The 23,324-nt window shown below is 35.6% G+C and overlaps 1 pseudogene; it reads right to left on the minus strand.

The window, feature by feature from the left end:
• Positions 1 to 8,301: 8,301 nt before the first annotated feature.
• On the minus strand, positions 8,302 to 23,287 carry LOC120106089 (annotated as a pseudogene).
• Positions 23,288 to 23,324: the final 37 nt, after the last annotated feature.

The following is a 23,324-nucleotide window of genomic DNA, read 5'->3' on the forward strand; positions in this document are numbered from 1 at the left end:
TGAAATAATAATCTTTTCTTTAAAATATGATATTGGTTTATCTATTCAAGGGTTTTATCTATATTTCAAGTTTTCCTTTTCATTAGCAGAATGGAAAATATTTTTAATATTATATTATTTTTTATTTTTGCTTATAATGCATTTTATGTCTCAATAGTTAAATTTTTATTTTGTCAAAAAATATATATTGATTTTCTTTCACTTCTCCTGAATCAGGGGAGCATTTTACCATTAAGTTCTGATGGGGGGTAAAATGAATCGTCCTGTTTAGGGCAAGGGATCGTCCTATCTCGGCCGAGCAAACCACAACTTCGATCAGATAGAACCGCAGTCCAGCTCAGAACCAGTCCAACCCCGGACTCCACCGAAGGCTTAGTCGATCTCGGCCGAATCTCTCCACTACCACGACCTACAACAATTTCTTCTGATGCTTATAATGACGTCGCAGGCCCGAGTTCGAGACACCCTGCTGTGTCAACTGCAAGCCCAAAAGTTCCTTTAACCCCAGAAATATTCGCCAACCTGCCCGACTAAGCTCGGAGCGCCTTCTGTATTCGCCGACCTGCCTCAACCAAGCTCGGGGCGCTTTATCTATCAACCCGCCTCGACCCTCAAGTTCGGGGCGCTCTACCAAGGAAGCTAGGCCTACCTCAGCACCCGATAGACCGACCTCACCAAATATATGATGCGATCTTTCTCCGAGCTCGGCCCCGCCTATGGCCGCATCCATGAGCTTACCCTCGCCTGTTTACGTGGACGTACTTTGCAACGCCTCCGCGCCATGCTTCGCTTTGGCCAACGACAGTCAAGGACAACGCCATGCAGCTCCAGCCATAACCTGCTACAACTGACAATGCCTTACCATTCATAAGAACGGACTGCACCATACGTTTCAAGTAAGCTATAGCTACGCGCCATCTGGCTTGAAGCCATCTTCTCTTATGATGAGAACGGGCCATACCTCCATCACCTGAGCACCTTTACAGAGACTATCAGGTAATGCCTAGGGGAACTTTTGATCTATCGGAGATCCACCCTAACTTGAACGTCGGAGGGCCCTCACCGGAACTACCAGTGAGGCTTTGTGCAGGTACGCCGTCGTGCGGAAGGTGGCTCACCCTCTTCCTCAACATTTCGGCAGCTCCCTTGACTCCTCCGGCGTGGTCACCCTCGGGCCAAATTTGAACCACAACAAGTTCTTATTTATTTTTATATGTACAAGGAATACAAGACTAATTTACAAGTTGCCACATGCAAAACAAAGATGAGGTGTTAATTTTTTAAGGTGTGAATTCAAAAATAGGAATGATATCTCCTCTCCATCTCTCATTTTATCATATCTTTTGTTTCAGCAACCAAAGTCAGTTAAAATGCATGTTATATTATGACTGGGCATTTTGATTTCTCATTATTATTTCCTTTCTTATCCTGTCTACTTGTGAAATTTTTATTGTCACAGCATCATCTGCGAGACAATTAAATTTAACTAATAATAATGAAATTCATTTGCTTTTATATGGCAGTTCTCGAGTATAACATAATGGAATTATAGATATATGTATAACAAGTGCACTTTTCAATTTTAGAAGGTGTTCCAGAGTCAACGTTGCAATCTAAAGTTTAGAGTTATTGTTTAGTATGTAGATATATACGTACATACACATGTACACCTGTATATGTATACATTTATCAAGCAAGCAAGGCATAAAAATATTCTAGATTTATTTTTTCATTTATTTGATTTTAATATAATTTAGGTAAAGAGAAATATACTTGAATTATATAATGTAATTCTGAATGTGAAATTAGTTAAATTTACATATATTCATGCAACTGATGTGGAGAAATTGATATGAATTGGAAAGGAGAGTAGGCACCAGCGGAGGTGATTTGAGCTATTTTATTTCATTCATGATCGTCCTGGCAATGGCGACGATGGTGCCAGAGAGCAACTCCTCCATCTTCCTCTTCTTGCTCCACCGCGAGCATAACCACCTCCCTCTTCTCTTTCTTCTCCATCTCTTCTTCTATTTCATTGCCGCTGTCTTCACCTTCCTCTTCCTCCTCAAAGCTAGGAGATGGTTATAGAACAAGGGAGGGGGATGAAGAAGGCAATGTTGTTCATGTTGTAAGAGGTTTTGAATTTGAAATTTGAAATGGTTGTGAACCGTTTCTCCCCATTTAAACTCATTTAAAACCATCCTAAATGCAATAGAGACGTTGGGCTCCAACGTTACTCCAGATAGGAGAGAGAGGAGAGTCCTCTCACTCTCATTTAATTCCTTCTCTTCACATCCGATTAGAGAGCTCTTTCCTTCTGTGTTTTTTTTCTTGCCTTCCTAATTTTCTTGCTTTCAAGCGGTGAGGGGAGAAGACAAGAGAGGTTATCTTGTTGTTGGTCTCCTCTTCGTCGATCACTCTTCATCTTTTCTCTCTGAATCAATTGTGTACGAGCATACAGAAAAATCCCTACGGAGTTCAAAAGATTTTGTAGTACTGTGCACGTCTACAAAATCAACAATCCGTTGTATCTTAGGAAGGGATCGCCAGAATCCGGTGTATATAAGGAGGCGAATCTTTTTCAAAAACAGTGACTACACGCCCCGGACCGATCTACAGGTATTATCTATTTTATTTTGGATCTAAAGGAAACGACATCAAAGAGGTATGCATCGGAACCGGTTGTTTCAGTGAAATTAAATTATTTGTGGATTATTTGAGTTTTTTGAGTTGTTTGTCCAACAATTTTTGAAAGAGATTTGTTTTCGAAACATAAAGACGGACAAAGTTAAGAACTCATTAAAAGATATCCTGAAATCCGAGTCATTCGATGGAAAGAATTTTGTTAGATGGCAAACAAAGATGGAGTTATGGTTAGACACATTAGATTTATATTATGTGGTTTCAAACAATCTTTCAACTAAGGACCCAATGGATCATGAATCCGATAGATCAGCTGCTAAATACAAATTTGATAGAGATGATCGTTTGTGCAAAAGTTTGATACTTAGTGCACTAAATGATAACTTATACGACATCTACTCTAGAGCTGAAGGTACAGCTAAGATGTTGTGGGATGAACTTGAGTCAAAGTATGATGAAGAAACTGAATTAGAAGAGAAGTTCATCATAGGAGAATATTTTTCTTACAAAATGGTAGATCACAAATCAGTAATTGATCAAGCACATGAAGTCCAAAATAAAGAAAAACATAGGAATAACCATAAATAGGACTTGTGTAATGGCTCAGAAGTTAGTGCAAAGGCAAACTTAGTGGAAACAAAGAAAACTAACTTCTCGAGGAATAAACCCAAGAAACATTTTGAGAAGCAAAAACCAAATATTCAAAAGGAATGGAACAAGAGAACATGTTATGTCTGCGGAAAACCAGGACACTATGCCAATCAGTGTAGACATAGAAAGGACAAGGTCAAGGGGCAAGGTGACAAAGTGACTCCTCAGGCAAACGTGATAACCAGTTTTGGCTCTGCTGGAACCGAGGACAGATTAGTAATCTCAAAATTTGAGTTAAACCTGGCATACAATCCAACCGAATGGTAGATTGACACAAGAGCTACTGTCCATATTTGTTCTGATATTTTCTCTTTTTCTTTCTACCAGGAGGTTAAAGGGAGAACTGTGACCATGGGCAACTCTAGTATTGCACAAGTGATTGGAGAAGGAGAAGTAAAATTGAAGTTCACATCTGAAAAATTTCTTACTCTCCAGAACGTGCAACATATGCCAGATGTTAGCAAGAATCTTGTTAGTGGTTTCCTTTTGAGTCAGTTAGACTTTAAATTAGTGTTTGAATCAAACAAGATTGTAATTACCAAAGGTGGGACATTTGTTGGGAGGAGCTATGTTGCTAATGGGTTATTTAAATTGAGTGTATTACCATGCAACAATATGAATAAAAATATTTCTTCTGCACTTGTTATGCATATCGACTCTTTAGAGATGTGGCATAGTAGACTTGGACATGTGAATAACAATACCCTCAAAAGAGTGATGAGTTTAGATTTAATTCCTAAATATAATTTAGAGAAGAACAAAAAATGTAAAATTTGTGTTCAAGCTAAACAACCTAGAAAACCATTTAAATCAACAAGCAGAAGTTCTAACCTACTTGATTTAATACATAGTGATATTTGCGAGATGAGCGGTATTTTGACGAGAGGAGGAAAAAGATACTTTATTACCTTTATAGATGATATGTCAAAATATTGTTATGTATATTTAATAAAAACTAAGGATGAAGCCTTAGAAAAATTTAAAATTTATAAATCAGAGTTTGAAAATCAAACCCAGAAAACAATAAAAGACTTAGGTCAGATAGAGGAGGAGAATATAGTTCAACAGAATTTGGAAAATTTTGTGAAGAATATGGGATTCTGCATGAAACTACTGCCCCTTATTCTCCTCAGTCAAATGGAGTCGCTGAAAGAAAAAATAGAACTTTTATTGACATGATTAACTCAATGCTTACTAGTTCTGGTCTTTCCAATAATTTGTGGGGTGAAGCTCTAATTTCAGCATATAAAATACTTAATCGTATACCATTTAAAGATAACCAGAAAACACCATATGAGTTACGGTGGGGTAGAAAACCTAGTCTAAAATATTTTAAAGTTTAGGGTTGTCTTGCAAAAGTTAAAATTAACTCTAGCAAGATGACTAAATTGTCTCCTAAGACTTTCGATGCAGTTTTCATAGGGTACACGAAAAGTAGTAACGCATACCGATTCTAAGTAGTACGATCAGATGTACCTAATATTACACCAAACACTATTAAAGAATCGGATGATGCGGTATTTTTTGAGAATGTGTTCCCCATGAAAAAAAAGAGAAAGTTAGAAATAGGAGAATCCTCTAAATCACAAAATGATAACACCGAAATAGAATCCCAAGTCGAACTTAGAAGGAGCAAGAGACTTAGGATAGAGAAAAATCGAGGAGATGAATTACATGCTACGATTTTAATCTTGTTCTTTTTAAAAGAGAAATTAAAAGTAGGATACCCCAAGTATAGGGTGTAGCAAAGTAATATTCTCGGTGAGTCCGAGATCGAATCCACAGGGATTTGACAGTGAACAAAAACTAAAGGCTAAATAATATTCAGATTGACAAAAATATAACTAAGGCATTAGGATTCAGCCTAGCACTTAATCATGCATTTCTTAAAATCATCTATTAATCATAATAAAATATATTTAGTTTTATGGGCAGCATTATAGTAATTCTATTTTAAACTACATGGATTTCTAAGCATCTGTTATACCCGGGAGAAATAACAAATCAAAGAAAATATATAAGTTTGAAATAATTTCTATCAATCTACTGCACCATAATTCAAATCAAAAACATTAAAATTCAATTGATGATTAAAGGAAATACATGAAGAAAATGCTAGGCTTTTCCCTAGCCTTAGCTATATTAGATTTAGCTATCCATAGGAGATGCAAGCATTTTTGTAAAAGGGATTAGTATAGAACAAATAAAATAAAGCATAAATCCCTTTTTTTTTTCTTTTCTTTGGTTCAGAAAATAGGGCACTCTGTTTTCTCTCCCGGCTCCCTTCTCTCCTCCGTCCGATTGCCTCTCAATCCCCCTTCCCGCCGACTAGCTTCTTCCCTTTGCTTCACCAGAAGGATGATGAATCGTGGCCCCCTGGTCGCCTCTCCCCCTTGCTCCATGTCCTCCTCCTGCCTCCACCCGATGATGCCTTCTCCCCTCCGTGGCCTGGCTGGATGGATCCGTGCGGCTGCCTTCTCTTGGACCAAGCCCGACTGAGACGATCGGAAGACTAGATGCAGATAGATGGCTTCCAAGTTCCTCCTCCTTCTTTCCTCCTCCGTCGTGGTTGCTGGCTTCCTCCTCTTCCTCCACCGTGTGGTTCTCTCCTTCCTCGTCGGCTGATTTCCCCTCCTCCGTGATCCGTGGCCTCCCTCTCCTTTTATAGACACTTCACTGGTTTGGAGAAGCTGGAACGCTGCTGGGAGCGGATGAGGCTTGGATTTGAATGCTTGGGACTCTTCGGCGTTGGGAGGTTGAACATTGAAGAAGTTTGAGCTGCAGTCATTGATGTTGGATTTGTGGATGAGCTGAGAAGAAACGGGGGAGACGGAAGGACTCTGATGAATGCTGGGACGTTGCAGACGTTTGGGAAGCTCCAGATGTTGACGTTGGGAAGTTAAGAAGACTCATGGAAAAGAAATGGAGGACTCGGCTTGGGACTCTTCTCCTCCGATGGCTGCTGGCCTCCTCCCTTTCCGTCGCACGCTCCGCGCTTGGATGAGCTGGGAAGAAACAGGGGAAACGGAAAGATGCTGATGAGATGCCATTTGGAATTGAAGAGCTGGTTTAGCTTAGGTCTCTTGGGTCTGATTTAAGTCCCTTGGATTTGGTTTAGGTCCGTTGGATGAGATGCCATGATGCTTGGAATTGAAGAGCCCGTTTGCATGTGCATGAAGGTCCACGGTCGGTTGGAAAATTGGAAAATTTCGAAGCCCCCATGCTGTGGATGTTTGGAAAATTTATTGAGCTTGGGCTGCCAGGCATTGGGCTCAAATCCAGAGTTACTGGGTCTCTTGGATTAATTTCACTCAAACATTAATTAATTAATTTTATTAATAAAAATTAACTATAATACTAATTAAGATAATATGAAAATTTCACTTTTGTACTCTTATCACACCCTCCAACTAGCTTATTGCTAGTCTCTAGCAATTTAGTGTGAAAATGATAAAATGAGGGTGCAAAAGTGATGTTTATTTTATCAATATGCATGAATTAAAATAAATACTCACTTTCGTAGAGCATTACGATTGCACTTAGCACGTGCAACAAGCCGTTAAACCCCTAGGTTACCCTAGTGGACGAGTGTTGTCTCGTGAGGGTTTGCAGTGATGTTACCCACAAACATCGTTTTTAAGTTAGAAGATACTTTAAAACATAGCAACCCTTAAGGCAAATGTAAATGTGACGTCTCATAATATCTATACCTCCACCACAATTGGGTACCCCTTGAGTTCTAGGTGTACTACTCAAATTCACAAGTGTTAACTATCATTTGTTAGCTCCCGACTCACTAAATTTTCCGAATATCACATGTTATTTATCCAGAATGGTTCGCATATAAAAATGAAGCTATCAATCCCAACTAGACATCCCAGGTACACAGAGTTCTAAAACAATGGAGTCAAACCAGTCATCCACATGTCACTTGGTTTAAGTTTAGCTAACTCACTCATGTTTAAAATATTATTTTTTTTTCTTCTTTTTTTTTTTCACACAATGACTACAACAGTCCAACTCCATTAGGCTCTAGTAAGGTCCATGTAACGAGCTTTGGGTCAATGACTCTTGATCCAGTTGGCTCAAGGCATTAGGTGAAACACACCTCGGACTTAATTACTCGAACCAGACTACGCCACGAGGCCAGACTAGTCACTTATTTCAGTCATTTTCACCTTTTTACGCGAACACTCGCTGCTTTGTAGGCAAGAGGCCCAGTTACTCAGTGAAGACAAACAGTATTATTTCTCTCTTTTTTTTTCTTTTTATATATATATATATATACATATGTAACGTGACTGTATTGTGACTATAGGTCAACCAAGGTCAGAACATAAGGCACCCAGGTGATCTAGCCAGGAATTTCAAACTTTATCTTTGTGTGAAAACCAAAACATGGACTTTAAGATAAGGACACTCGTACTTCTCTTGCGAATAAGGTCAACAAACAAATAGGTAACACAAGTGAACTCCTGAGGCTTTCCTATTGTCATTGAATACTTGTGTGGGGATCTAATAATAGGTCTCTAATAAGTCATAATATGCTCCTTGCCTTAATAGCTGCACATGTTTATTTCTTTGAAAAAAAAAAAATATAGTGGTAATTAAATGCAACAAAATATATGTTTAAATAGAATTTTTTTTTAATAGAGAATTTTTTTTTAAAAAAAAATATATGACAATTTGTATGATATATAGAAAAATACAGTAATTTCTCCCCCAACTTAAATTCAACATTGTCCCCAATGTTGCAACATGAATGCATTAAATATGTTTGTATGAAGAATAATAAGGCTGAAGGTTAGAATTTACCTGATAGAATGACTGCATACTGTTGTTGCTCTCCAATTGTCATATGAAAGAAAGAAAAATTATGTACAAACAGAGGATCTCTAGCAGATATAGAGATCAATCCTGATAAACAGGATCTCCCAGATTGGTCGATTCAACTTCTGGGGTAAAGTTGTCCAAAAATAACTTCAAATGTTGGCCATTTACTTTAAAAATATTATCGGTGTTTGGATTCTCTATCTCAACGGTTCCATACGGATAAACAGTTTTAACTATAAATGGACCAGTCCACCTAGATCTCAATTTTCCTGAAAATAAATGAAGTCTTGAATTATACAATAGAACTTTTTGGGAAGGCTCAAATGTTTTTCTTATAATATTTTTATCATGAAAGACTTTCATTTTATTCTTATAAATTCGAGCATTCTCATATGCTTCATTCCGAATTTCCTCTAGTTCATTAAGTTGAAGTTTGCGTAGTGAACTAGCCTTATCCATATCAAAATTAAATCTCTTAATAGCCCAGTAGGCCCTATGCTCCAATTCCACAGGCAAGTGACAATATTTGCCAAAAATAAGACGGTACAGAGACATACCAATCGGACTTTTAAAAGCAGTACGATAAGCCCAAAGTGCATCAGTTAAACGCAAAGACCAGTCTTTGCGATTTGGGTTAACCGTTTTTTTCAGAATATTCTTAATTGATCGATTTGATACTTCAAATTGTCCACTTGTCTGTGGATGATAAGGGGTGGCGACTTTATGGGTGATCCCATATTTTCGCATTAAAGCCTCAAAAGGCTTATTACAGAAGTGTGAACCCCCATCACTGATGATGGCTCGAGGCATTCCAAATCTGGAAAGAATGTTTTCCTTTAAAAATTTTAGAACAGTTTTGTGGTCATTATGTTTGCAAGGAATTGCCTCAATCCATTTGGAGACATAATCTACAGCTACTAAGATGTACAAATTTCCAAATGAAGGAGGAAATGGACCCATGAAATCTATTCCCCAACAATCAAATATTTCGATAATTAAAATTGGGTTGAAAGGCATCATATTCCTACGAGTTATCCCACCTAACTTTTGACAACGCTCGTAAGCTTTGCAAAAGTTATGGAAATCTTTAAACAAGGTGGGCCAATAGAAACCGCACTGTAAAATTTTTGCAGCCGTTTTCTTAGTAGAGAAATGACCACCGCAAGCTTCAGAATGACAAAATGAAATGACACTAATAAATTCGTCATTAGGTACACATCTCCTAATAATTTGATCTGGGCAGTATTTGAAAAGATAAGGATCATCCCAGAAAAATTTTTTTATTTCAGTCAAAAATTTTCCTTTGTCTTGTTTATTCCAATGACTTGGTAGTTCACCTGTGACTAGAAAATTTGCAATGTCTGCAAACCAGGGTGAAGATGTGATCTCAAACAGTTGCTCATCAGGAAAAGTGTCTTTTATGGGTGAATTGTCTAAGAAATCTGGAAGAGTCAGACTCTACATTTTCTACCCCCTTTTTATCTCTTATTTCTAGAAAAAATTCTTGGAGCAGAAGGATCCACCTAAGCAAACGCGCCTTAGCATCCTTTTTTGAAAGAAGGTACTTAAGGGCAGCATGGTCAGTGTAGATAATGATTTTGGATCCAATCAAGTAAGACCTAAATTTGTCTAGTGCAAATACTACGGCGAGTAGTTCTTTTTCCGTAGTGGTGTAATTCATTTGTGCACTATTTAAAGTCTTACTTGCATAGTAGATAACATAAGGTTTCCTTTCTTTTCTTTGCCCTAGAACTACCCCAACTGCATATTCACTAGCATCACACATAATTTCAAAAGGAAGTGACCAGTCAGGTGGTTGCATGATGGGAGCAGAGGTCAGCAAGCTTTTAAGTTTATCAAAAGCTTTTTGACATTCTTCAGACCACACAAAATGGGTTTCCTTTTGAAGGAGATTACATAAGGGTTTAGATATTGAGCTAAAATCTTTAATGAATCTCCTATAAAATCCTGCATGACCCAAAAATGAGCGTATGTCTTTGATAGTTTTTGGGTTGGGTAAATTAGCAATTAAGTCAATTTTAGCCTTGTCTACTTCAATTCCTTCAGATGAAATGACATGCCCGAGAACAATTCCCCTAGTTACCATGAAATGGCACTTTTCCCAGTTTAAGATTAGATTCTTCTCCTCACACCGAATTAAGACTAGTCTTAAATGGTCCACACAGTTTTCAAAAGAGGAGCCAAAAATCGAAAAATCATCCATGAAAACTTCCAAAAAGCGCTCAACCATGTCAGAAAAAATACTGAGCATGCATCTTTGGAAGGTTGCAGGAGCATTACATAATCCAAAAGGCATTCTCTTGTAAGCAAATGTGCCAAAAGGACATGTAAAAGTGGTCTTTTCCTGATCTTCAGGATCAATTGCAATTTGGTTGTAACCTGAATAGCCATCTAGGAAGCAATAATATTTATGACCTGCTAACCTTTCTAAAATTTGATCAATAAAAGGTAGAGAAAAATGATCCTTCCTAGTGACAGAATTAAGTTTTCTATAGTCAATGCATACACGCCAACTAGTGGGGACCCTAGTTGGAACTAATTCATTGTTGGCATTTTTGACTACAGTAACACCAGATTTTTTCGGGACCACTTGGGTTGGACTTACCCATTTACTATCTGAAATTGGGTAGATCATACCCGCATCCAGAAGTTTCAGAACTTCTGCTCTAACCACATCCTTCATATTTGGGTTTAATCGACATTGAGGTTGACGAGAAGGTTTGGCATCAGCTTCTAGGTAGATTCTATGAGTGCAAATTGAGGGACTAATTCCCTTGATATCAGCAATTGTCCACCCTATTGCTCCCTTATGCTCTTTGAGAATTTCTAATAATTTTAGTTCTTGACTTTGTTCGAGTTGGGATGATATGATCACCGGAAAAGTCTCTTCTTGACCAAGGTATGCGTACTTGAGCTCAGATGGCAAAGGCTTTAGCTCAAGTTTAGGTGCTTGAACACTAGATGGTAGAGGACTATTGTTGCGTGTGGGCAATTCTTCAAAACGAGATTTCCACCTATCTGTATCCAACAAAGGAGCTGAATCTAATATAACAATGATTTCTCTAAAGTTTTGGTTGATATCTGTATTTCCGAAATGAGTTAGGCATGTTTCTAAAGGATCAGAAGAAAGAGATGGGACAAGAACATCTTCTACAATGGAGTCGATCAGATTAACTCCATGAATTTCATCATTTTCATTGTCATTATCGGGTTGTTTACAAATGTTAAATATATTAAAATCTATAGTCATATTCCCGAATGACATTTTCATTATTCCATTTCGACAGTTGATCAAAGCATTGGTGAGGATGATAGTGTTATTTTGATGATTAACAAGCAATTATCTAGAGTATATTATAAGTTAAATTGATACTTCATTTATAAGTTCAATACTCTCAGTATATTTGTATGAATTGATATAGATACATGTCTTTGTTCATTTGAATGAATCTAACCTTGAGATGCAGCAAAGTGTAGATTGAGTCGACCCAAAGGATGATTGGGTCGACCCCGGCACATCAAGAAGTCATTTGGCACACTTCTGCAAAATTGGCACAGATGAACAGTGAGTTGGGTCGACCCAAGGTAAGCATGAGTCGACCCAAACTTCAAGAACCTCAAAACATGAAAGAAATATGTTCTTTGGATTTACTGAGAGGGTCGACCCAAACAGTGGTTGAGTCGACCCAAGCTTGAGTCGACCCAAACCCTGAGAGGGTCGACCCAAAGGCAAGACAGAAAGGCAGACAGAAAATGGTTCTCTGGAATTACTGAGAGGGTCGACCCAAGAAGAAGTTGAGTCGACCCAAGTGAACTTTGAGTCGACCCAAAGAATGGTTGGGTCGACCCATGGGAAGGAAGGCTGAAATTTCAAGTTTCTGTGTTTTCTGAGAGGGTCGACCCAAGGAATGTTTGAGTCGACCCAAGTGAAAGTTGGGTCGACCCAAGGATAGGTTGAGCCGACCCAAACACGGGCTGAAGCATAACGGCTAGTTCTGCAGATGTACTTTTTGTCCTTCCCAAGGTCAGTAACGGCTAGTTTTTCAAATCTAACCATTGGGGCTTGTCCAAAGGATGTGGGAAGCTATTTAAAGGGGCACTATTCATCAGATAGAATAACTTTTGAAAGAGATATCAAAGAGTACACAAGAAAACAAAAGTGCCCTAATCTTCTTCATTCAAGTGCTTCATTCAAGAATCAAAGAAAGGGGTTGAGCAGATTCAAAGAGTCATCAAGAGCTCCATCCTCCCTTGAAGAGTGAAGCATCCTTGACAAAGAAGAGCAAAGCCACTTCAAAGCGATAAATACTTTCTAACTCTTCTTTGTAGTTAATATTGTTTCATTTGCTTATTTAGGAGTTTGAATCTTTCTTTTTGTTTGTCGAACTATTTGTAAAGGTTCGTTGGTGAACCCGTAAAACCAACAAAGGTTTTTGGTGAACCCGAAAAACCAAAGTGTAAAGGTTCGTTGGTGAGCCCGCAAAACCAACAAAGGTTTTTGGTGAACCCGAAAAACCAAAGTGTATAGGTTCGTTGGTGAGCCCGTAAAACCAACAAAGGTTTTTGGATTGTGAGCCCGGAAAACAATCCAACTGTAATCCGCGAGATTATAGTGAATTCCCAAGGGGTCGCTTGGGGAGTGGACGTAGGTGCTAAGGAGAGCACCGAACCACTATACTTTGTGTTGTTTGTGTTGTGATTTGCTTTAGCTTACTAACCATCCATTTGACTTGAGTAAGATAGTTTAAATTTAAAAGAAACCAATTCACCCCCCCCTCTTGGCTTGTCACCTTGGGCAACAAGTGGTATCAGAGCAAGATGCTCCAATAGTAATTATTGATCTCACAATCAAGAGTTAAAGATCATGACAACCCAAGTGGGATGTTCTATGAGTGAGGGACAATTAATTGATAGACCTCCACTATTTAATGGCATAAACTACACACATTGGAAAGCACGCATGCGCATTTTCATTCAAGCACATGACTACGATTTATGGAGTATTATAGTCAATGGGCTACACACAAGCACTAATCATGATAAGGAAATGGCTCAACAAAATTCAAAAGCCATGAAGCTGTTATATTGTGCATTAGATGAGAATGAGTTTAATTGCATATCTTCTTGCATAACTGCTAAAGACATATGGAATATGCTAGAGGCTAAATATGAAAGTACTAACATTTTTAGTGAATCTGAAATTAGCTCTGAAGAAGATGAGAGGCAAACTGATATTGAGAACCTAAGCCTTGTGGTACACAAGGACGAGGTATGTATTGAAACACAAAATGTCTCCTCTTCTGAATATGAAGTATATGATAAAATTGAAAATGATTTTACACTTGATAAGTTACATGATGCATTTCTTGATCTAATGAAAGAACATAAGAAACTCATTTGTAAAAATAAGAACCTGACGAATGAAAAGAAAACCCTAGTAAATGAAAAACTGAAATTGTCTAATTATTATGAAACATTAATTAAGAAACATACTAATGAAACTAAAATCTTAATTGAGAAAAATAAAGAACTAAATCAGAAAAACCAACTTCTCACTGAAAGCTATGATAAACTTAAGAAAAATAATGAATTGCTTTCGGAAGATAATAGAAGATTAACTAAAGAAGTTGACAAATTGAAACCTGTTGTTGAAAGATTTACTTTCAGCTCTGAAAAATTAAACCTAATGATAAATAATCAAATAGCTAAATTTGATAAAGTTGGATTGGGATATCAACCTTGGTACATCCAAAAATCTTTCAAGAATATATTTGTTAAAACAGTTTCTAATTATTTTAAAACAGATTCTTATAATGTTGATAAACAGGAACAAAAGCTAAGCAAAATCTCTTCTGTTGTTTCTAAATCTATACATTACAAATTTGATGAACCTAAAAGGCAAAAACAGAAAATTGTAAGTTTATCTACTACTCATGTTAAATCTATGTTTGTTAAATTTAATAAGAGTATGCAGAAATATATTTCTTGTAATCCTAAAACCTGCAAACTAATAAACAAAATAGCTATTAAGAGAATATGGGTTCCAAAAGAAACAATTATAGCTAACCTACAAGGACCCAAAAGAGCTTGGGTTCCTAAGTTGAAAATCTGAATATTTTCTGCAGGTGTGTCTAGCACTCAAGGCTCCAACAAAAAAATGTTAATTTAGACATTGGGTGCTCTAGACATATATTAAAGAATGAGACTTAAAATATAATTAAGAAGAGTGACTAAAATGGAAGAAATAATGAAATTAGTAATCCTTGCATCCTCTCATATTGAAATTGTAGCTAGTATTAATCATTTCTGTGATATAAGTGATACTTTTGGCATGAAAAAAAAATATATCCAAATCACTCCATCTTCCTATATTATGCTTCAGTTATTGATGGATATTTTGCTTAATCAATACTCTTAGAATAACTCTTTGAATTCTCTATATACTTGATTGAGAGTTCTTATCCATGGCATTATCTTCTATTGATTATAAACATAAGAATGTCTACTTGGTATATTTTTTTTTAAATATATGCATTAAGAATACCAAGATTAAAGAGTCTAGTTTTGGCATATAAAATCAACTCATACTAGTATGGACTTAATCTCAAAAGACCTTATCATTGTTTCACTTAGATTAATTTTTGCAAGGTCAAAGTTTGCTATGTATGTCATCTAGAAAAATAAACTAGAATCATTTCTAAATCTGAAAACATTGTTTCCACCTTTTAGCCTTTGAAAATTCTCCATATGAACTTATTTGGATCTCTAGGATTGTGAACCTAGGAGATAAGCTCTTTAATTTTGTAATTATGGATGATTTCTCAAAGCTAATGTTGGTTTTATTCTTGGCACTTAAATTAAAATATTTTCTGCTTTGGCACAAACTTACAAAAGGTTTCAAATGAAAAAAGGTTTGCAAACTGTGAAAATTCATGGCACAACTTTGAAAACCAATTTGTTGATAAGTTTTGTACAGAAAATGGTATTGAATATAATTGTGCTTGCACCAAGAACACCATTGCATATAGGGTTATAAAAACATAAAAATAGAACCCTTGGAAAATTTGTGTAATAACAATGCTTTGTGATAGTAACTTTTAATTAATGCTATCATCACAGCTTGTCATATTATAAGGTTTCTATTAGATCTATGTTTGAAGAAAACCCCTTGTGAACTCAAAAAAAAAAAGGAAAAATCAAATGTTGCACACTTTCATGTTTTTCAATTGTACATGTTATGCTCTCAACAATGAAAGATATGCCAAATCTGATAAAACAGTGTTTCTTTGGATATTACTCTTCAAGCAATGCATATTGAAAATTCAATGAAAAGATACTAGTTGTAGAAATATCAATTCATACTATTCTTATTAAAACTAGATCCTTTATTGAGAATATAGTTTATCATTTTGATTCTATGTAACAATCTGAATTTTGATAGAAACAATTGTTTAAGATAATTTGATTAAAACTTAGCTAGCACGTCTTATTGATAGTTATTTTAAGCAAATAGAATCTAAGCTAAATTGATTCTGAAAACAAGAAATTGATTTGACCTTGATGAATCTTCCTATTGCCTCACATGCTTGTTCTTGAACCATCTTGGTTAATGAAACTATCTCTTTAGTTCAAGTGACATGTGCTTGCTTATATTTAGGCAATCTCTTGAGTAAAGTGACTCAATATTCAATTATTGTCATATCTTATTTTGAGTCATCTAGTTAAGAAATATGTTGTATGAATGTTTTGTATCTTGAAGTAACTAATGACTTTCTTTCAAGAAAGAAAAGGAGTTTGTTAATAATGCAGGATCCTTGAGCAAGAAAATGAGAGATTTCAACTTGAAGGACACCTCCACATAAGATACAATAAACATTCACATGCAAACAAGAGAGAGGACCTTCTTCAGCCAAACCTTCACACATAAGAAATCTAGTTTGACTTGAAGAATATAGAATGAATCGGTAATTTTAGATACCTCTCTCATAAATTAGCTGAGCAAAGTCAATAACTTAAATCTTATTGTGGCATGGTTAAAATCTTTAATTATTAATTTTTTGATATCATGTCTATATTAATTGACTTATGCTTTTAGAAATTGATTCATAGTTTGCTCAAACTAAAATGTTCCTTTGCCTATATCATAACCATAAAATACACAAATATATGCTTAAAATGCTGATTTGAATTGACTTGTGAGAAGCTATGAATTCTTGAGCATAATGAAAATGTTGTTTGCATGATATACATCTATATGATACATAAGATTATTTCTTTATTCTGCTCTTTCATGTAAATTACTTGAGAATAACAAAAAGAGAGAGAGATAAAGAAAAGAAAATGGATATTATTCAAGAGAAGTAAAATCTAAGTAAAGGCAAATACTTCAACTTTAAGGAAAAGCAAAACAAGCATAATATATTTGGCACATTTGTGAGACTAATATGAACATTCCTTTTGGAAGAGATAAAATCCGTAATTAATTAAAGAAAAAGTTTGAAGTGAACATTTTAACCCTTCTATATTGCTCATCATAGGGATTGTGCCAATGGGGAGGCTAGTGGTAGTACCCGGCACTATTTGACCCAACTATTCGGTGTAGGGCATATTAGGGACGGCACAAGAGGGAGGCTAGTGGTAGTACCTCGTGCCCCTTCCAACTCCACCGGATAGGGAGCAAATAGAATATAGAGCATAAGAAGGTAAAAATGAAAGACAAAGTAAATGAAAGTATATAAGAAGAGTCAAGTCAAATTTTTTAATCACTTGAAAACACACTTTAAGGATAAAATCAGTACAAGATTATATTTAAATAGGAGGAGTTTATTTGAAAAGAATTGATTTTGATCCTTGACATGCTTGTTCTTAATATTTTAATGCATAATATATTTTGCATGTCACATGATGTTTTGAATTATATGTTTTCAATATTCAAATAACAAAGATCTTTCCTAAATATAACTTGTAATGCTTCATGCCTATAAAATTTGATTGAAACATGTTATTACCAACAACAACATCATTTTGTTTTAATGAATATATTTTGAAAAATAAAAGAAAAGAATAATTTGAATTTGCAAATTAGGCAAAATGAATTGATTCCAATTTATCTTTTATCTTGCCTAACATTAGTACATAATGTCCTCCAATTTGTACCAAAATTCAATATGAATTACAAAGATTCTGGATGTGCTCTAATGTTCTTGAAATATGTGTTTTCAATCTTAATAATTTAAGATAAGCTACAATGTAGAAGATGCATATCTCAAATTATAATCCTGAAAGCCTCCTTGAAAATTTTTATGAAATTCAGAATCTGATTTTGTATAAAAGCTTAAACTTAATTTAAAAATGCTTCTATCATTGCATTTTTGTAACTTTCATTATATGCTTCAATGATTGCATCATTTTGGGAAATAACTCAATATGATTTCTAGATAAAAACTACGGTTTAAGAAAAATAGAATTACTTTTGATGCCTTGATTGTTTGCTCCGATACGCATCTGAAACATATCATTTTCTATCTTATAAGTTTATTAAAATTAGTCTAAATGATGTGTTTTTCAATGATCTTGATTGCAAATAAATGGTTCTAAACATATGATATTATTTTGATATTAAAAAGATTTATGGTGCTTCATATATACATTGCTGAAAAAAAAAACTATGACTAAGAAATTAATATTTTGAATATACACTCCTACATAATTAAATGCTTCTATCATTAAAAAGAAAAGTTATTTTTAAGAAGAGAGTTAATGATCCTAAAGCTTAGAATATTTCAACTCACTTCAATAATTCTTATAGGAAAGAAAATGTAATTACTTTTGAAAAAAATTTGAGCTTCAAAAGAATTATTTTCTGATTAATATTTCCATACATATTAAAAAAAAAGAAAAAATATAATTTATTCTTGAAAGATTAAAAAAAGTGATTGCTATAAATTTTGAAAAATTCTAGATCACTCTACATTCTTGATATTATAGAAGAGCAAAAAAAAATAAATAAAAGGTTTGAAAGAAAATGCATCTTTTGAGGGGGAGCTTTAAATACTCAATCTCTTTATTGAAAATTATCTTCAAACTCTAAACTCTCAAATGGAATGATTAATTAAGGGGGGAGAAAGAAAATTTCAGAGTGAGAGATCATATAGAACTTAATCGTATAAATTCGCATCTAAAGATGAGACAAAGAATACTAAATGTAAAGTGGTATTAAACTTTGTGCTTCATTGAATATCTTTTGAAAGTTGGATTTTCATCTGTATTCATCGGTAATCATTTATTTCTGAAAATTTAATTGAAAAGGATTCCATCTGTCTTAGTTTCAAAAATTTATCTTGGAATCTACTTATGAGTTCTTATTGGCTTGCACTTTCGTGTTTCAATCCTGAGCCAATTCATTTTAATTGATTTTGATGCTATGATCTTTAAAGGAGTAAAAGAAAGTCTTTAAGAGAGCTTTAAAAGAACTTTCAAAGCCCTGAATTTTATGTATCCTACATTGCATAAATTCATATTTTGGTATCTATGCTCCAATACTTTTATATCATGAAAGAACTTTGAAGTCATTAAGAATTAAGGATTCAACATAATCTTATGTTTTTCGAGTATATAAGTTTTGATCTTTATCTGCTCTTATACTATACTCTAAAAATTAATTAGATTGCTCTCATGTTGCTATATACTTAATATATTATAAAAAAAAGGGGTATTGGATTTTCATTCGTGCTTTCTTTGAATATTATTCTTGATACTCCTTGAAATAACTTGAAAAAGATTCCATCTACACTTGATTTCAAAACTATCTTTGGAATCTACATTTAGAGATCACTTCTGGCTTACATCCTTAATATCTCATTCCTAAAGCCAAACACATAGAAATAAGATATCATTTTATTAGGAATCGTGTGCAAAATGGAAACATATGTATTGAGCATATATGTACTGAAAAATAATTAGCTGACATATTCACAAAACCCTTGAGTGAAGATAGATTCTGTACGCTAAGGAGGGAATTAGGCATATGTGATCCTTTTTATTGAAGAGATATAAAAATGGAGCAAGCAGTCTCATGATACATTCCTCCCATTTCTAAAAACCCATGAAACATGAGTCAAACTTGTAATCTATAGATTTCTTACTCATGTATCATTGTCCCAGAAAGAATTTGTACGGATTGGAAGCAAGAAAAATTTTTAGAAGCGAAAAGAAAAAAAAAAAAATTTCTGAACTTGGGTCGACCCAACCCAGAATAGGGTCGACCCAACGTTGAGTCGACCCAAGAAAATTCTTGAGTCGACCCAACGTCGGGACCCCACTGTTAAAAGGGGGACCCGTGAGCTATCTAGGGCACTGTTTACCCTTTGTCCTCTTCCGAAAACCCTATTCCCCACTCTCAAATCTTCTCCAATCATCTCCAAACAGTAGATTACTTCAATATCTTGGAGAAATGGGACCCAAGAGAGCCGTAGCCAAGCGATCCGGGAGAGTCTCACGATCTTGTTTAGAGCCTAGGATATGTATCTAGTTCTCATATGTATTTTGTATTGATCATGTATTTTGAACCTTGATTGAGGAACATTGTATTTGCTTTTGTTTTTGGCATGATTGTACTAAAATGTTCCTATTTTGATCAATGAAGTTTGAATGGTTGTTATTGTGTCTTTTCCCATGTACCTATTTGATGATAACAAAAAGGGGGAGAAGTAAAGAAAGAGAAATAGGGGAGAAGTAAAGATAGAGTAAATAGAGTAACAAAAAGGGGGAGAAGTAAAGAAAGAGTAATAGGAGAGAAGTAAAGATAGAGTAATAAGAGGAGAAGTAAAGAAAGAAAGAGAAATAATTTGTAAAACAAATTGAAAATCATATAGGAAAGCATATACATCCAAGGGGGAGCAATTTGCAACAATAGAAATGATCAAGTCAAAAATTTATATCAAATTTCAGAATTTGGCACGCATCTTTCACACCTCGATACATAACCTGAAACTCATGTTTTATCTCAAATTTTTGGAGTTTCATCTTTAGTGAATTATAAATGAAAGGGGGAGCAATTCAAAAAGTCAAATTGGCAACATTTAAATGAAATAGGGGGAGATTTCACTCTTATATATGAAAAGCTGAAATTCAGCAAGTTAAGCCCTTTCAAAAAACTGATTTTAAGATAAGTATCAATAGGCTCATACTCTTTATTTTGTAATCATCAAAAAGGGGGAGATTGAGGATTATAGTGTTATTTTGATGATTAACAAGCAATTATCTAGAGTATATTATAAGTTAAATTGAAACTTCATTTATAAGTTCATTACTCTCAGTATATTTGTATGAATTGATATAGATACATGTCTTTGTTCATTTAAATGAATCTAACCTTGAGATGCAGCAAAGTGTAGATTGAGTCGACCCAAAGGATGATTGGGTCGACCCCGGCACATCAAGAAGTCATTTGGCACACTTCTGCAAAATTGGCACAGATGAACAGTGAGTTGGGTCGACCCAAGGTAAGCATGAGTCGACCCAAACTTCAAGAACCTCAAAACATGAAAGAAATATGTTCTCTGGATTTACTGAGAGGGTCGACCCAAACAGTGGTTGAGTCGACCCAAGCTTGAGTCGACCCAAACCCTGCGAGGGTCGACCCAAAGGCAAGACAGAAAGGCAGACAGAAAATGGTTCTCTGGAATTACTGAGAGGGTCGACCCAAGAAGAAGTTGAGTCGACCCAAGTGAACTTTGAGTCGACCCAAAGAATGGTTGGGTCGACCCATGGGAAGGAAGGCTGAAATTTCAAGTTTCTGTATTTTCTGAGAGGGTCGACCCAAGGAATGTTTGAGTCGACCCAAGTGAAAGTTGGGTCGACCCAAGGACAGGTTGAGCCGACCCAAACACGGGCTGAAGCATAACGGCTAGTTCTGCAGATGTACTTTTTGTCCTTCCCAAGGTCAGTAACGGCTAGTTTTTCAAATCTAACCATTGGGGCTTGTCCAAAGGATGTGGGAAGCTATTTAAAGGGGCACTATTCATCAGATAGAATAACTTTTGAAAGAGATATCAAAGAGTACACAAGAAAACAAAAGTGCCCTAATCTTCTTCATTCAAGTGCTTCATTCAAGATCAAAGAAAGGGGTTGAGCAGATTCAAAGAGTCATCAAGAGCTCCATCCTCCCTTGAAGAGTGAAGCATCCTTGACAAAGAAGAGCAAAGCCACTTCAAAGCGATAAATACTTTCTAACTCTTCTTTGTAGTTAATATTGTTTCATTTGTTCATTTAGGAGTTTGAATCTTTCTTTTTGTTTGTCGAACTATTTGTAAAGGTTCGTTGGTGAACCCGTAAAACCAACAAAGATTTTTGGTGAACCCGGAAAACCAAAGTGTAAAGGTTCGTTGGTGAGCCCGCAAAACCAACAAAGGTTTTTGGTGAACCCGGAAAACCAAAGTGTATAGGTTCGTTGGTGAGCCCGTAAAACCAACAAAGGTTTTTGGATTGTGAGCCCAGAAAACAATCCAACTGTAATCCGCGAGATTATAGTGAATTCCCAAGGGGTCGCTTGGGGAGTGGACGTAGGTGCTAAGGAGAGCACCGAACCACTATACTTTGTGTTGTTGTGTTTGCTTTAGCTTACTAACCATCCATTTGACTTGAGTAAGATAGTTTAAATTTAAAAGAAACCAATTCACCCCCCCCCCCCTCTTGGCTTGTCACCTTGGGCAACAATTGGAAGTAGCTAGAAATGGGCGGCCTAGAATGACAGGTATTGGAGTGGTACAATTCATGACAGGCTGGGTATCTAATACTATGAAGTCGACTGGAAAGTAGAATTTATCAATTTGGACAAGTACATCCTCGACTACTCCTCTTGGTATCTTTATAGATCGATCGGCAAGTTGGAGAGTAACCTTGGTGGGTTTTAATTCACCAAGTCCTAACTGTTCATAAACTGAATAGGGCAGTAAGTTAACACTAGCACCTAAATCCAGAAGGGCTCGTTGTATCCTGAAGTTTCCTATGATGCAAGATATGGTCGGACAACCAGGATCTTTATATTTAGGTGGGGTGTTGTGTTTGAGAATAGCACTCACTTGTTCAGTTAGAAAAGCTTTCTTTTGTACGTAAAGCTTTCGCTTTATGGTACAAAGATCTTTTAAAAATTTTGCATAAGATGGAATCTACTTAATGGCATCTAATAGAGGAATGTTAATCTTTACTTGTTTAAAGATTTCCAGAATTTCTTGATCAGGTACTCCTTTTTTAGCTGCAAGCAAGCGCTGAGGAAATGGAGCAACTATCTTGTGATGCAGTATTGGATCATTTTGTTCATTATCATCTTCATCATTCTTTTCAATAGATTTTTTAGGTTTGTCATCTTTTGTTTGAATTTCTTTGTTAATTATTTTTCCACTCCGAAGGGTTGTGACAGACTTAACTTGCTCAAATTTAGGTTGGGATGAACTTGCTTCATGGACCTCATGTTGACCCTTTGGGTTAGATTGAGGTTGGGCTGGAAATGTCCCTCTTTCCCTAACATTAAGTTGAGCCTCAATTCTACCTACAGAATTTTTAAGTTCTTGAAGTGATTGTATTGTATTCTGATTTATTTGAGTCTGCCCTTGCATGAAGGTTTGCAAAGTATCTTCAAGGGATTTCCTATGTGGTGGCACATAAGGAGTAGGAACAGAATTTCTTGAGATTCATTAGCAGTGGGTCCATGTCTCCAGCTAAAATTAGGATGGTTTCGCCAATTAGGATTATATGTTTCTGGAAATGGTCTTTTATAAGTATTGGTGAAATTTGCTTGATCATGCAACACTTCTTGAAAAGCAGGGATTGTAGGACAATCCTTGGTTACATGTGCATTACTCTCACAAATTCCACATATACTTTCAACAATAGTTTGTGCTTTTCCTATATTGGCTTTGCTTAATTCCATGGCTTCAACCTTTCTAGTCAGATTAGCAATTTTTACATTGACATCATTATCATCTTTAATAAGATATATTCCTCCTTTTGCATTAGGTGCTATTTTTGATTTTTCATTTTTATCTGTTGTATCCCAAGCTTGTGCATTTTCTGCTAAAAGATCAAAATAATCCCAAGCTTCATTTGGTTCCTTACTCATGAATTCACCATTACACATCATTTCTACAAATTGTCTCATATTGGAGGACAAACCATCA

The sequence above is a fragment of the Phoenix dactylifera genome, unplaced genomic scaffold (genome assembly GCF_009389715.1).
Source record: "Phoenix dactylifera cultivar Barhee BC4 unplaced genomic scaffold, palm_55x_up_171113_PBpolish2nd_filt_p 000454F, whole genome shotgun sequence".
Taxonomy (NCBI): Eukaryota; Viridiplantae; Streptophyta; class Magnoliopsida; order Arecales; family Arecaceae; genus Phoenix; species Phoenix dactylifera.